Source organism: Procambarus clarkii, chromosome 82 (genome assembly GCF_040958095.1).
Source record: "Procambarus clarkii isolate CNS0578487 chromosome 82, FALCON_Pclarkii_2.0, whole genome shotgun sequence".
Classification (NCBI taxonomy): domain Eukaryota; kingdom Metazoa; phylum Arthropoda; class Malacostraca; order Decapoda; family Cambaridae; genus Procambarus; species Procambarus clarkii.
Window position 1 is genome coordinate 21987215 of NC_091231.1, and position 13109 is coordinate 22000323.

The following is a 13109-nucleotide window of genomic DNA, read 5'->3' on the forward strand; positions in this document are numbered from 1 at the left end:
GTCTGCAGGGAAGAGAATCTCATGGAGGAGTGAAGATGTTCGTCGGGAGCGAAGGAGCGAATGGTATAGGAAAGGCAATACGAAGAAAGCAGGGAATAGGTACACCCAGGGTAGGCGCCAGCCTAACCAGAGGGGCATTGGGCCATCGCAAAAGCCTAGTGTGGAAGAGAGGAAGCTGCTGGATGGAGTACAGGTTACAAGTGCCACTGTGAGGAGACAACGCACCTACGGGAGAAGAGGAACCGAGAAGAGAGAAGATTGGCGAAGAGGAGATCATGAGAGGAAACATGGAGTACCTGTAGGACGCAGTGGAAATGCAAGACTATCTCGGAGTGCACGACGCGGTGGAGGCGCCGCATGCACTGAATCTTACAGTGGTAACGAGCCGTGGGAGTACACTTGTAGCCACGGAGAGAGGATTTCTTGTAGGTGTTCAGGGAACACCCATCACACCCGGTCCTATGCGAGGTGGAGATACAATGAGGCAAGTGACTGGCAAGGTGGTACGAGCCACGTCACCAACTGGAGGAGTGACACTTCAGGAACGGAGGGAGCAAGAGTATAGGTTGCCCTCTTGAGTGCTGCTCTTCCGATATGACTCTTATTTTAAGGGGAGGGGTATGTTACGGTGCCCTCTCCTATTTCTTTCGTTTGCCGGCTTAAAGAGTCATATCAGCTCTCCCTACTGATTCTCTGAGGTTCAGGGAGTCTAATGATATATGTGGCGACCAGACCGGCTGCCATTTAATGGAATGAGGTTATATTATAAGTTGTAAATAAAGGAAAGTTGGCGCCCTGATATAAAATGAAACAGTATCCCCTACGGCAGATATGACCTTGTGGAAGGGACACTATGCCAATCGCGGATTGGCCGACGTAGGTCGCGGGCGACAAATCAGGGCCCGCCATGACGTCACCGAGTGCCCCGGGCGGCGCCAACGTCAGAGTTGTACTGACCGTGGAAGCGACAGGACGCGCCTCGGTCTGCTCTCAAGGATTGGAGGCTCTGCAAGCCTTGTTCAGTGGATTGAGCTGGCCTTCGTTGCCCACCATAGTTATTGGAGACCCTGCGCTTCTGGGAAGCCAAAGAGGAACCAAGTTCAGTGAGCAGAGAAGTGCCCAAACTTGGAAAATAGTCGGCGACGACGCTGGGCGGCGCCGCTGGCTGGACGTTGAGGTCTGGAAGGTGGGCGAGCAAGCTAGCTGTGACTGGGGTCACATCCACTGAGAATCTTGGAAGGACGACACCGTGCCTAGGACAAGGAGCGACGCCCTGTGGGAGAGGCGAGTGTGGGGAAAGATAGTGATTAGCTCAGCGCCCATCGATGAACCAGGATTGGGGCAGCTGAATCTCAGGGATTGGAACGGCGACGACGCGAAGGCTTCACGACACCTGAGGACCTGTGGAACGCCCTGGATCGTCGAGGATCGACCCAAGGAAGCGTGGGAACCTCACACCATCGAGGGACAGGCGTCGTGAGCCAGGAGTGTAAGGAAGATCATTTTTCCCTCCCATTACCCCTTGTATGAGTAGGCTAGTTAGGCCACAATATTTACTCGTGTATGTGGCAGCAAGACTTTATTACTTTAATAGTAGAGTAGGCTGCAAGGCAGCTTGTGTCCAGGACTGTCAGAGAGGACAGTGTGTATGGATGGCAGGACAGTGAAGAAGAGGTGCCGACGTGGTGACGAGGCCCTCCTGTGAGAGTGTGAGACTCCTGTCTTCCTGCCCAGTTGAAGGAGAGTTGGAGGTCGTGGAAGAAGAGGCTGACGATCTCCAGACTCATCATCCATATTCCATATTCATGTATTACTTGTGATTGTGTGTGTGTGTTCATGTAATTTGCGTCAGTAAATCCACACATTTTATTACTGTGTTTGAGTGTGCCTCCATTTGTGATATTTCTCTATGAGCATACATTTCTGGCTACAAACGATATATAATACACCCACTGAACTGCATTGCTGGGATGCAGATACAATAACCCAGCTGGCGACCTTGCTAAGAGGAAGATAGAGAAGACAGGCGGGAAAGGAGTTCCTGCAACCTTTTTTGTCTGGCAGGCAAGACTCAGGGAGGTTATGGTTATAGGTAGGCCTGAGTCTTCCTTCACTCCCCCACGGGTCTAGGCCGGAACTGTTAACAGCAGTTTCCCCGTGGTTGACTGAAGGGCTTCCAGGGTGGATCAGTGGCACCCCTTTGTGGTGGAAGCAAAGACCTGCGGAGGTGGGCATTGTTGGTCCTATCTTGTGTGACCAAGGAGACTCCGGTGAATCCAGGGAGTCGGAGGGGCTGAGTATTTGGGCCTTTTGAGCCCCTAGCAGCCGAGTGTTAGCAGAGCCCCGGACCGCCCACCCCCACGTGACATGGTCTTGCCTAATATGCACTATCGGACACTATCCATAAGTTTTCTAGTTTCAAACGCTCAAACGCTCAGGGGCACACGCACCTAGTGCGTGTGCCCCTTGTGTTAAATAGACTGTCTTTATCTGCCCTATCAATTCCCTTGAGAATCTTGAATGTGGTGATCATGTCCCCACTAACTCTTCTGTCTTCCAGCGAAGTGAGGTTTAATTCCCTTAGTCTCTCCTCGAAACTCATACTTCTCAGCTCGGGTACTAGTCTGGTGGCAAACCTTTAAACCTTATCCAGTTTGGTCTTATCCTTGACTAGATATGAGTAGTGTAAAAGGAGACAAATTGGGGAAAAAATTTTCAGAAACGGTTGGGCACTTCCATGCCGACTTGACCCTGGCGGGCGGATTCGACCAAACCGCTTGTTTTAGGTGGTTAGGTTAGGGCACAGTCAGCGCGCACCTTGCTGGCTGGCGGGGTGGGGTGGTCCATTCCCCCCTGGGGCCCCGGGGGGCCCACCACCCAGGGTGTACCTGAGGAACTGGTGCCCTATCCTAACTTGTTTTCTTGCACAATTTGTCGCTTTGCTTTAAGATGAGTCTAGGGCCCCAAGAAGGGGGTCTCTACTTATGAGAGGTACCGAGGATGAATATTCAATAGTTGGAAACCAAAAAATACACTGGTGAAAGGCATATAAACGTTTTTGGAGTATTTTAATGGCATGAGCAAAAATTCACGATTTGGCCCGGGGGTGTTACGAGAGTACTACGGTATCAATTTGGGGGCCCTTTTGAATGGATCAGAGGGTGAATGTTCAATAGATTCAAACCAAGAAACACAGTTGAAAGCGAATATAGAAGTTTTTGGAGTACTTTAATGAGGCTATGATTGAATAGTATAGGGAGCCCTTGGGCACAGCTCCATTTTCTGTAATGGTCAGAGGTGGATAACCCCAGTGGGGGTCAAGCATACAAGGGGGGGGGTCAAGATTCCTTACAAAGACCAAGTTGGATATATAGGTGTAGTAAGCCTTATCTTGAATTTGCATGATACTGTGGGGTACATTGACATAAAGGGCGAGTCATAGAACAGGATCTGCATGTGAGATGGGTCATATTGGGGTTTTAAAGAAGTTAAGATAGCTTTAAAGAGTCCTGTGTGCTTGATAGTGGGGAAATGTTCAGTCAATAATTCTCGTGTTTTGAATCTGAATGAGGGGTCCTAGTTTGCGTTCTAGTTGTAAAATGAGTTCCTTAGTATATTTGCTATGGAAAATGAGCTTTCAGTACTCTATATAATTTGAAATGAGGTCAAGAAAGACATGTTTATGTGCGAGAAGAGTCAGGTTGGAAACTGTTTATTCCAGTCATCCCCCCTTGGCTTTGCTCCGTTTTCTGTACCTAAAGTAAAGATTCCATTTTCTGTGGCATTCAGTTGATTACTGGTGAAAAAGGCATACTTGCGTTTGTATGGTTCTAACCTGTTTATAGATTTTATAGATATATTTTTCGGGCTTCAAATTAGATTTTAATATGAAAAATAGCATAAAATGTATGTCTATCTTTTGTAATAAACGTTACAAGCATTAACAATACCTGTGATATTTCATAGAATACGAAAAGAAGTTTAAATAGTGGGGCCTCAGCCATATTGTGTTGGGTTTGACACTCCAAACATTAATTTGACACTCGTAAATATACTATGAAGGAAAGTAGTTGAGTGGTTTCAGCAATTTAATACGTACTGGGAATCTGTTCGTATTCTGTATTAAATTTCATTTTTTATCATAATAGTTTTCAGCTATTGTGGTGGGGGCCCAATAACTTCATATAGCGCATCGACTGGCACTATCTGTTGCTATGAAATGCTTTTTGAAATCATGTGTTAAAATTTAAAAGTCGATAGTTGCCATTTATGTCAGTGCCGTGGTATATCAAGCGCAAAGGTTTTCAGAAAATGTTACACCTCCACCTTTCAAAAAGTGAAAAGATGAATTCATTTTGGCATTACTGTCATTACTTTGGAAGTTTTTTAATTATAGCACATGCTTAAACAAACTCGCTCGTAAAAACAAACTCATTTTTTTTTGGTTCAACTTACACAAATAAACCCAGGGCTTTCACATTCGCGCAAAATATTTAGTCCCCCCTAAACTTAAAACAGTTGCACAATCTTACTTAAACACATTGCTAAACTCTTATACACAAACAAAAACTCAATTTTTAACTTACACAAATAAACACGGGCTTTGCACATTCACACAAAAAAAATGTTTATTCCCCCCTAGACTTGAACACTCACAATCTTACGGTGCTTTAATTGCCAAAGCTTTCCAAACCTGCACTGGGTCCTGTCCAGCAGACTGCGGCTGGATGGGTTACAATTGAGCCAAAAACAGTTGGTCAGGGCGAGATACGGCCTCATTTTTAGAGACATTTACTATAGCAAAAGCTTGAACGTCGGGAACTGAATGCGGGCCTGCACGAGAGTTGTTCTTGGCACTCAAATGTTTAGAGATTAAAATACATAGAATCTGCAAGAGCCCACCCAAGTCGCTCACTCGGGCAATAGACATGTTTTTCGCCCAACTGTATTTATTTAAAATAATACGTCAGATAGAAAGAGTTTCGCATTGCTATTATATTTACCTTATGAAGCCTCTTTATAAAAATGATATGCCACTGCGTATTATGATTGTTTTAAATACAAGCTTTTAAAACTAACTAAAAATATATATCTCATAGAGGAAGATTTATTCTTCAGGATATATATTATTTATTAATTAAGAGTTTCATTCTGTATAAAAAAAAAAAGTTGCCAATATTTTCAAAACTCTGGCCACAAATTTTTTATAAAGGTTTTCCAAGGGAGTAAATCTTGCTTCCTCTTTCTCCCAAATGTTTCCTCATTTGCACAGGAGCAGAGCAACCTTCCTGCGGGCCCTGGTTCAGTTCCCCAACGTCCGAGCTAATGGACATTACAAATTTCACTAAATGATGCAGTTTCTTAGCTGTCTCTCTAATTATAAAGATGTTAATCTTTTTTTTAACCTTTGAGTGCTAGGTTTCAAAAAGGTTCTTTACCTCAGAAAGAGAGAGAGAGAGAGATTCTATTTTTGTCCATATTCGAGCGGAATGTTGAACAACCTTCGTGAGGGTCCTGGTTCAGTTCCCCAACGTCCGAGATATTGGACATTACAAATTTCACTAAATGATTCATTATCTTAGCAGCCTCTCTTATTATAAAGTTGTTAATCTTTTTTATAACCTTTGAGTGCTAGTTCTCAAAAGGTTCTTTACCTCAGAGAGAGAGAGATTCTATTTTTGTCCATATTCGAGCAGAATGTTGAGCAACCTTCGTGCAGGACCCGGTTCAGTTCCCCAACGTCCGAGCTATTGCACATAGCAAATTTCTCTAAATGAGGCAGTATCTCGCCCCCACCCCCCGGACCAACAATTTTAGGGCAGTAAATAAGCAATTGCAATCCATCCAGCCGGCGACTTATCAGTGACTGTGGAAAGAATGTGTGTTCTTAGGACCATTATGGCCTCTTCGCGCATTTTCATTCCCTCACACATTTGTGTATTTGTTTCCTACATCAAGAATTTTGCCAAAAAAAACGTTCAAGGAAATACGAGCTTATTTTTTCCAACTTATAGATAAAAAACAAAAAAAATAAACTGGCGACCCCTGGCAGCAAGTTCAGGAGGTCTCGGCCTATATCTGGCTGGGGGGGTGTGGGGTTCTTAGTGAGAGATCATACAACCAAGCTGTGATGGAGACCATAAATGGTATGCATAAACCCTAATACTTTACAGGACTTGTCATGGTTTGTGCCTCATTGATAATTCGTTCCAAGTAGTTAAAAGTTAAATCTAAAGAAATCCAATAAAGTTCAATGATTTTTTTCTCTCTCTCTCTCTCTCTATGGGCGTATGCAATTAATTTTTTCTGTTATATCTTTTATCAGAGCTCGGCCATCAGGCTGTAGATGTTGAGGAAAAGAGGAAGATGCAATGCAGGGAATCGCCCCTGGTATTTATTTCACGAGGTCATTGCATCGTGGAGTATGAGGAATTGCCCAAGTTCATCGCACGCGTCAAGGCTTTGGCGGCAATTGAAAAGCAGTATGAAGGCGCAGATTTAGAAGACTCACATGTTCAAAGACAGAAAACAAAAAAAATTAACGCCGTTGAGACCGTATATGGCGGTTTTTGTGACGAAACAGAAATAAGACTACCTGTCGAAATAGGAATAGGCTTCATTAAAGTGGTGTATAATGGAATACCCGACTTTATGGAGTGGGTGCAAGCCCAAGGTGAAATAGAAAAACAGTTTGCGGGGATTGATTTTAAACAGCGTGAAAACTGGTTTATTTATCATGACAAAGTTCGAGCGCAGAATGCATTTAGAGAAATTTTCTTTGGGGATTATTGTTCCACCTCCGAAGCTGAGGAAATTGCGCCAGAGGATGAGGTTTATTGGAGGGAAAATTTGCATCCAGTCATTAAGGCAGATCTAGATAGAGCTCCACCCACAAGATAACTCTTAGGAACTAATGATACAAAGGGGACATACTACAAGAACAATGTGCGGGTGGCCTGATGGGGGGGGGGGGGTTATCCCCAAATCCCTGAGACTTTGTCCCCCAACCCAGACTCTGTTCAACCAGAACATTATTTTGTTTGTATATATATGTGTTTTTTACCTAAATAAAAAAAATCATGTATCATTATTATTATTATTATTGCACACTCCCCTTGAAGATGAAATATGTTAAAAAAAATGTCAGGTAGTATTTGCTAGAGTACTTGTCATGGGGGTGAATAAGTGATGAGGTCTCTCTCTTATTTTTAAAAAACTACTTTAACAGATAAAAGAAAAAAAACTTGACATCTATACAATTTTTTATTTTATTATGAGTACATATACAAAAAAAAACAAGCACTTTTTTATTATTCGTCGTTAGTGTAATAAGATCTAAGGTTCCTCCTTTTACTCGATGGTCTTTTCAGTACTTGTGGCGGTACTTGACCTTTCCCTGTTCCATCTTGTTTAGGACGCACCAGCACAAATTCTTTTTTGCATTTTTTCATTACATGGGCCAAATGAGCCAGTGTAGGGTAGTAAGATGCCAGCCATTCTTCTTCTTCACCTGCTCTAGACCAACCCACCCCAGAATTGCAGCCTATACCAAATGGCATAACTATCCGTTTGATAGAATTATTTCTCTTGGCTTCGCTCATAATGCGACTCACGGCCTTTTTAAAACACCATCGTCTGTTGATAGTTGTATCTCTCCGCAATCCCGCTACTAAATCAATATCTTTACTGTGCTTAATATGAAATTGGTTAATGTCATTATTTTCAATAGACGCACCTACACTATATTGACATATGAGGGCTATGAGATAAGGCTGCACATTAGGTTCTGGTGGCGGGGAGAGGATTATATTTCCTGGAGTGTCACGATCCGTAACTACAGCACAAAGCGTTTCAGGACATATTTTCTTTTCAACCACCCCATAAGGATATTTTTCCCACAGCTGTTGGGAGTAACCATTAGAAAACTGGTGTAGGGCAGGAAGATCATAGACAATACAGTCCCCGGGTTTAAATATATCATCGTTGGGGAAATCCACTTCAATAATAGAATCTTTGAGTCTCCGTAATTTGGCTCGCATGTAGTTGGAACACATCTCGAAGCGATTAAAAAGGTTTTTTAACATAACCTTTGTCTTATATACACCTTGTCACATAGAGTTGTTAGAGGCTTTTATAATATGTAATTCATAGGTTTTTTTTTCTTTTTGTACAGAGAAATTAGGAAACAATAAATAAATAAATGAAATACAGGTCAACATTTTGTGTGTGTGTGTGTGTGTGTGTGTGTAGAGAAATTAGGAAAAGTAAATAAAAATACAGGTTAACATTTCTTTTTTTTGTGGTTTAATTTGTATGAAATATTACAATATAGATTCTACAGCTTTTCTAATCTCATCTTCATTATATTCCATTTCCATTTTCTCTTTGTCTTCATTGTCGTCGTCTTCCACAATAGTGAGCACTTCATCACCTACAGTAACAGACATGGCGCCGGTAGATGGATCATCTTCCACGACAGCTGACCCGTCTTCTCTCACGTCAGCGGCAGGTCCGACAGTAGAAACAGAGTCTTTATCATTCGTAGAAACAGGTGGAATGGCCATACGTCGAATCTTGTGTCTAAAGATGCCATGGGTTGGAGAGCGAGTTGGCGTGTCATTATTTACAGGACATATCATTAAAGTGTCTATACCACGTTCTTGCAGTTTCTGAGCTAATTTGCACATCACAGGGAAATATTTAGTCTCCCATATGTTGCGTTCGCCACTTGTGAGATACTGCCCGCAAGCCTTGCCCAACCCATATGGGAAAATAATCCTTCCCACTTGTCCTCTTCGGCTTCTCTGAAGAATATGTTCAATGGCTTTTCGCAGAGCTTTGTCAAACCAACGCCATCTTTGGTATTCGGTATCATTTTTCAGGCCGTCATAAAAATGCTCATCCAAACTCCATGCTTCGTGCCTGGGCTTTTTGTAAGAAGATGGCGTCGCTGGACCGTTGGTAAACTGGGTGATTAATCCAATAAGGTGCGGTAAAACAGCATAACTTTCATAGGGGTCGTCATCCATCCTATTGCAGAATTCGGGTGCTTCGCCAACAAATATGAGGCCGGGGATATCTCTATCAGTTCTAACAGCACGATTTTTGTACGACAGATTTTTCCGATGCAATCGAGCATAGGGGTATCGTTCCCATAAAGTGTGCACCATTTCACTCAACTGCACGCTTGTTGCATCCAAATCATAGAGCAGACAATCACGATTGTTATAGATGGGCAAAGAGGCAAAGTCGCCAATCAGGGAGGGGAGCGCCATAGTGCTGGCTTGTGAGGTAGTGACTCGGAAGGGGGTCTATATACACTTTTCACGCCGGCGCGGGGGACAACTGCGCATCGTAGAGTTGCCAGGAACATTTTTTTTTTCCTTGGAGCTCTGGTCATTACGCACCAATATAACATTAACATCGTAATGTTTTAAGTTTTCCTACAGATCTTCGATAATTGGAAGATATGTTTCCTCCCAAACTTCATCTCTTTGAACACAGGTGCGACCAATACCCACAGGTAATACAACTCGTGCGATTTCCGGAGAAGACTTGATGAATCTCGTTATGGCTTCTATAGCCATTTTGAAATAGATGAGGCGATTTTGCGTTGTATCTTCTTTTAATCCGGCGAGCATATCACGATCTTTGGCGATCTCATTGTTCTCTACAGGCGCCCCTATACCATATTGCACTGCAGCAGCAATAATGCAGGGGAGATTTTCAGCTCGACGATTGGAGACATGAATTGAACCGGGAATTGGGCGATCATGGGGAACACATCTCTTGAGATTATACAAAGGCCTGCGTTCACCATAGGCGCTTGCGTGTTTGTATTTCACTGATATGTCCTTCGCCATCCCATACGGGACGCAAGATATGCAGTTTACAGGATACACAATGCAAGTTTCATTATTGCAAAATTCTTCATCGGTTAAATATCCGGTGTGCGTTTCCAGCCACGTCTCCATTTTTCTTTTTTTTTTTACTTTCCCTTATGTTTTGGATAAAGCCTAGTCAACCGCCCTGTGTCGACCCTGCGAATATTCGTCGTGGGGGCTTTGCGCCCTTATATCTCCATCCCTGCTAGTGCGTGTAAAAGTTGCCACATACTGAGCAAATATTTATATTATTATTATAAGGGCCTCGACCAACAAGAAGCCCATAGGAACATTTTTTTTTCACTGACTTAATTAGTATAAAAAAAAAACCCACCTCAAATAGCGCAATATGTATCTCAAAATATCTTGCCATAAAATATCAATATACGTCAGCTTAATACCCAAACACTGGCAACCTTTTTTTTTCAGAAGCAGAAAAGGTCAAACACAGTGCGACATGTTACAATTTTTTTTTTTAATGTTCCCCCCCCTCCCCATGAAAAAACCATAGTCAGACCATATTCCCTTAATGAAATATATATATATATATATATATATATATATATATATATATATATATATATATATATATATATATATATATATATATATATATATATATATATATATATATATATATATATATATATATATATATATATATATATATATATATATATATATATATATATCTATATATATATAGTCATGGAGGCCACATCATTATTGGAAGGTTTGTGATAACTTATTGACATTAGGGATACCTTATGTAGTTAATGACATTTCTCGATAATTATCACAAAAAATAAGTACTTGGTCACCTTTCCTAGACTACCAACTGCCATCTTCTTTTTTTTTAATTCACTGCATTATGCAACATGATTTAGCACATTTGCGAGTCATTTGTCCTTTCCCTGTTTCCTCATAATTATGCCATAAAAAAAAAGTAGCGGTGGCTAGAATTGCCAAACCAAAAAAAAAAAAAAACCAGCACATATGTAGCGATCTTTGAAACTTATTTCGGGGAGGGAAAGGACGGGCAATATATAGCCTAGGATCTTGCCTCCATTCGCCAGTGTCGCACCAGTACACAATGGAACCTTCCAGTACTAAAAAGTTTTACTCCAGGGACAGTCTTAAATGTGCCCAAATGCGTTTAGACACCTTTATAAATTGGCCTGTCGAGTGGCTAAACCCCCAAGACCTGGTGAATGAGGGATTTTATTATCTGAGAGTTGCGGATCATTGTTCCTGCGACTTTTGTTGTAAAGTTGTGCATGCTTGGATTGAGGGCGATACGCCCCGTAGTAGGCATGCGAAAGTGTCGCCAAATTGTTCCTTCATAAGAGGCGAAAAGAACAATAACGTTCCTTTGGAAATCACCAAACTGGCATTCGAATATGGGCTGGATTTCTTTTCACCCCTATTCGAACCAAAGAATATAGCAACATCTGATCGTGAGTATATTGTATAAATATAATTTACTAGTTTATCTGTGAATAATTAGTATTGGCGATATGGAGGGAGGACAAAAATAAGTATAAACGCAGGAAGTCTTTTCAAATAATTTTTCTTTATTTTTTTTTGTTTTTGAAAGAATTGACTTAGAACCTGTGTCTTATGCATATATGTGATGGAGCATCTTTGTTTTTTTAGAGACCCCACCCCGCAAGGAAGAAACTAAAATGACTGGAGATGATTTGCAGGTTCTGGGCGTAATTCCATACGCTAAACCTAGATATCCAGGCTTGGCAACATACAAACAGCGTTTGGAAACATTCGACCTCAGCTGGATTGGTTGTGTCAAGCAAACATCTCACGAATTGGCAGAATCAATCTTGCAGTCTCTGTGGTGTAGTGGTAAGACACTCGCCTGGCGTTCCGCGAGCGCTATGTCATGGGTTCGTATCCTGGCCGGGGAGGATTTACTGGACACAATTCCTTAACTGTAGCCTCTGTTTAACGCAACAGTAAAATGTGTACTTGGATGAAAAAACGATTCTTCGCGGCAGGGGATCGTATTCCAGGGACCATAGGATTAAGGACTTGCCCGAAACGCTACGCGTACTAGTGGCTGTACAAGAATGTAACAACTCTAGTATATATATATATATAAAAAAAAAAAAAAATCAGGATTTTTCTTCTGTGGTAAACAAATATTGTTGGAGTTTTTGTTATTTTTAGTGTGTGTGTGTGTGTATCCTCCTGGCCGGGGAGGATTTACTGGGCGCAAATCCTTAACTGCAGCCTCTGTTTAACTCAACAGTAAAATGGGTACTTGGTTGTAAAAACGATTCTTCGAGGTGGGGATTGTATTCTAGGGACCTGCCCGAAATCCTAGGTCGTACAAGAATGTAACAACTCTTGTATATATCTAAAAAAAAAAGTGTGTTTACTCCCCTAATTGTGCTTGCGGGGGTGGAGCTCTGGCTCTTTGGTCCCGGGAAGTGTGTGTGTTTTGTATTACAACATTGCCGGATGTGAGCTATAATAATAATAATGAATGGGAATATTTTTTTTTCCTAAATTTACAGGCCTAAATGACCACATGCGCTGCTTTTTCTGTGGAAATGGTTTTCGTAATTGGGAACCCGCTGACGACCCTTGGACACTGCACACGCAATGGTATCCTGAGTGCACCTTTGTCAACATTAAAAAGGATGCACAGTTCATTAAGAATGCTAGAGAATCTTCGCAGCGTCGAACTGTAAAACCCATAGATGAACATCTTTTAACTGGTCTGATGGAAGGTTTGGGTTTTTTCCCAGCATTAATTGAACATTTTGGATTTCCTGATGTCTGTGTGAGACCTGCCTTACGGCAATATCTCAAAAGCACCAAAGATTTATTACCGTTTGTTACAGAGGGCAGATGTATAGAATTAATGTTGTGGTATATGCAAGAGAGCACTAAAGCCGAAATGGGTTTAAGGGGAATTCATTATGAGGATGTGGAAGGTAGGGCAGAGCCTGAGAATCTGGAATGGCAATCTGCGCCCTCTGACATGGAAACAGTCGCCACGGCTAATGAAATGGATGTCGACGTTGTTGGATCAATGAGCGGGTTCATGAGCACTAATCTTGGTTTGCAGGCTTTGCCTTCTCCTGTTGAAACAGAGGCGGAAGAGACGACTATAGTCGCTAATGAAATGGATGTTGAAACTGGCGAAGAGGCCACAGACTTTGATGCGACATCCCATGTTGAAACTGTGATGAACACATCTAC